Genomic DNA, 4,444 nt, shown 5'->3' on the forward strand with positions numbered 1-4,444 from the left:
AGACTCTTAAGAGACCCAGAAATTCAAATGTACTAACATAGGAAAAGACTTTTGAAACAAGCCAGTGGCATCTGGGGCAGAGGCACTGGTTCAACACAAAGGTAAGGGAATAACACAAACAGAGAGAAACACAAAGGACAAAGAAGACATGGAAAAACCTGTAAAACAGAAAAGCAGTCTAAACTTGGCTGTATGGCAAGCTGGTGTTTGAAAAAGACTCTGTGCTTCTAGACCAGCAAGCAAAAACTGGAGGTGATTTCCTCTGAAGTAATGAAACCACAGCTTGTTAATGTACAACCCCAGGAGATCACAGGAAATAATATCATGCTGTCCTGACAAGCACTTGCCTACGATGTACCTGGTAATTGAAACAGGCACCGAGAAAATTGTACCTAGAGGGATTCAAGTCAGAGAGATGCATGGGAGTGCAACTCACTTTTCCTTTGAATCTGGATACTCATGTGACTACAGGGGAAACCAGTCAGGTGCGTGTGATTTCACTCAAAGGTTATGCTCTGGGCCTGAGTCTAGAAGGGCCACATTTATGGTAGCTATGCATGACATGTGGAAGGTTGACTCCACCTCAGCACCTAAAGAATCCTCAGAAGACTCCTGAAATCTAGGCACCCAGCAGAGATCAGCATCTTCCAGCCCTGATGATGAGCAGATCAATGTCTCCAGAGCACATACACCCAAGAAACTCAATAGCTGCGTAGAGCTAAAACCAGCCTCTGTAACTTCCCACATAGAACTCTGCATAGATCTGTTGGTCCATACAAAACTGCAATTGACAGTACTTCCCACTCCATCCTGCCATATATCAGTGAGAAATAAAGCTGTAAGCTATTCCAGACAACTGCAGTTCCACATCACTCCAGCTGGCAGCTAAGCGAGGATCTCAAAAACAGTAAGGGCTTAGCAGCTCCTAATCCTTGATATCTCCCAGGGATACAAAGCCCAAGAAGGACTGTAAAGGGGAACAGCCTTGCACAGGCCGTGAACATTCCATCCTTGTGGACAGTTTTGACCACCCCAGAAAAAATAATTCTTAGACTTTTATTTAAGATATTGCATTTTTCTTTCTTTTCTTCATTCATGTGTATATGTGTGTGTGTTTTTGTGTATGTTCTTACTATAGTAACTGGTTTTAAATATACATGCACATTATTTTTTCACATTTTTATGTTTTAACTTCTTTGTCTCATGAGTGTTAATTTTATTTAGTTTTTTCTTTTCTTTCTTTTTTTTGTCTATTTCTCTTGTTGCTTTTCTTCTGCTTCTAATACCAGTTTCCATTGTTCTCTTTATTTTTCTTTCTTTTTTTTGTATTTTGCTTATATCTTGCTAAATCTCTTCTCTATGGTCACATTTTGAATATTATAAACTTTATTATACATTTCTGTCACATTTCCTTTTCTCTCAATGAATTCCATTTGCCTCATCTCTTGGAACTATTGACTTTATACAATTCCTAGCCTTCCACCATTATTGGTGTTTCAGTTATTAAGTACTGTGGGTGATGTAGTTATCACATGTTCATTTTTTTTTAAAGGTGGATCTTGTGCAAAATAATATACTATTCTTGCTTTTGGCCATCCTGCCATTTCTGTTCCTGTGGCAATTAGTGCTGCCAACGTCATAATAGGCAATGAGTGTTTATTTAATGCTGTATATTTTTTGCTGTTGCAAGATTGTCCCTTTTTTGTGGGGTGCTGGGCAGTTACATAGATACTACAAGTTGACAGGGTTGAGGATACTATTTCTGAGCCACTTCCAAAACACAAACAAGAGACAGTTCGCCTTGCACTATACCCAAACCACACTGGACACCAATGACATTTTAATAATGGACTAACGGAGACAAAACTTCCAAATCAATGACAAGGCCCCAGGTAGAAACAGCTGGGTGGTAACCTTAGGTCCCACCCAGGTATATCCACACCTACAGAAAATCAAGTAATTAACTTGTATTATACTGTGGATACCCCACCTACAAGGGATCTCAATTTAGATAGCTCCTATGCTACTTTAATATATAGAGCCTTGTTAAGTAAAAAAAAGAACAATCACTTTGGGTATACATCACATACCCAACACACCTGTGGGATCTGCAAGGACTCCACTCTTCCGAGACCTATAGGGACAGTGGAATTCTCAAGCTCTGACACAATGCACATTGTGTCCAAATACACTGTTCGTCACTAAAGGACTAGATGGAAAACTATACTACAAAAACACTTGGAATTGTTAAAAATTTCACAAAACCTGATATCCAGAGGAGTGAGTCTATGTTCTAAGAAGCATAACACATACTAATGAAGACAAATCTGCCTCAAAGAATGCACAAAACACAAAAGAAAAAAACCACAAAATATGATAAATGAAGGTGACATGATACCTCCTTTAAAAAAAAAAAAAAGAGGACACAGAATACCCAACAAAACCAAAAACTAGCAATGAGACAGAAGCAGTAATAAAAAGCTTCCCAAAAAATAGAAACCTAAGTCTAGGTGGTTTCTCAGCTGAATACAGTGAGATTTAAAGAATAATTTGTGCCAGTGCTTCTCACATAATTCCATAAAATAGAAACGAATGAAACATGCCCAAATTCACACTGTGAAGTCAGTATCACCAACACCAAATAGGAACACATCAAGGAAAGAAAACTGCAGACCAATATCCCAGATGAACTTAAAAGTAAAAATTCCTAATAAAATGTTAGCAAATCATATTCAACAACATATTAAAGGTATACAACATGACCAAGTTTACTTTATTCCAAGGATAAGAGAATGGTTTAATGTATGAAAATCAATAAATGTAATCCATCATGTAAACAGAGTTAATGTCAAAATAACTTACCCATCTCAAAACATACACAAAAAGCATTAATAAAAAGTAGCCCCATCTATGATCAAATCAATGAAGAAACTAGAGACAGAAGAACCCTCACTCAACATATAACCACTGTATATGAAAAAAACAAATCCAACATTATACTAAATAAGAAAAAATGGAAAATATTTCCCTTAAAACTTATAACAAGACCAGGATATTCACTCTCACCACTCATAATTAATTATACTACTAGAAATTCTAGTCAGAGTAATTAGGCAAGAGAAGGAAGTAAAGGGGATAAAAACAGGAGAGCAAGAAGTCAAATTTTCACTGTTTTCAGATGATACCAGACCATACTGAAAGATCCAAAAAGCTACCCCAAAAAGACTGACACAGCAAATACATGAATTTGGTAAATTTGCAGGTTACAATATAAACATACAAAAATTAATTTATTTCCTAGGTATAAGTAATGAATCTACTGAGAAAGAAACCAGAAGACTACACCATTTAGAACACCTTAAAAAATACCTAAGAACAAATCTAATGAATTAGGTGAAAGACCTCTACAATGAAAACAACAGAACACTGAAGAAAGAAATTGATGAAGACACAAGAAGATGTAAAGAATGCCATATTCAAGGAAAGGGGGGATTAATATTGGTAAATTTGAAAGTTTATAGCCTTGAGTGCCCATGTAGGAACATGCGAAAGATCCCAAACAATTTAATTACCAAAAGCATTATACAAATTGAATTCAATCTCAATAAAATTACTAATGACATTTTCATGAAACTAGAAAAGAAAAAAAAAACTTCTAACATTCATTTGGAAGAACATAAAAGACCCAGAAATTGAAAGTAATTGTAAGCCCAAAGGCTCAGGTACCATCATCTGATAATGGACAAAGGTGCCAAAATATATGCTGAGAAGAGACAGACTTTTAAAGTAATGGTGCTGTAAAAACTGGTTATCCATATGAAGAAGAATGAGACCTGACCCTTATTTCTCACCCTGAAAGAAATATCAACTCAAAATGGATCAAAGATCCAGGAGTCAGAACAGAAACTATGTAACACAAATAAGAAAATAGCGGGTCAGCACTCCAACAAGGATTTTCTCAATAGGACCCATAAAGTACAGGAAATAATGCCAAGAATTAATAAATGTGTGAGCACTGAATTTTAAAACTTCTGCACAGGAAAGAAAACAAAAGTGTGGAGAACCTACAGAATGGGGGAAAAAAACTTTGCAAGTTCCTCTTATGACAGAGCATCAACATCCAAAATATAAAGAACTCAAAAATCTTTTTTTTATTGGTTGTTCAAAACATTACAAAGCTCATGACATATCAGATTTCATACATTTGATTCAAGTGAGTTATGAGCTCCCATTTTTACCCCAAATACAAATTGCAGAATCACATCAGTTACACATTCACAATTTTTACATAATGTCATATTAGTAACTGTTGTAAGCAAACAACACAATAATAAGTGATCAAAAAAATTAAAAGACACTTCACAAAAGAAAAAAATAAAAATGGCCAACAAATACATGAATAATGGTCAACAAATACATGAATAATATATCATTTTTAATTAGG

This window comes from Urocitellus parryii (genome assembly GCF_045843805.1).
Source record: "Urocitellus parryii isolate mUroPar1 chromosome 13 unlocalized genomic scaffold, mUroPar1.hap1 SUPER_13_unloc_11, whole genome shotgun sequence".
In the NCBI taxonomy this organism is placed as follows: domain Eukaryota; kingdom Metazoa; phylum Chordata; class Mammalia; order Rodentia; family Sciuridae; genus Urocitellus; species Urocitellus parryii.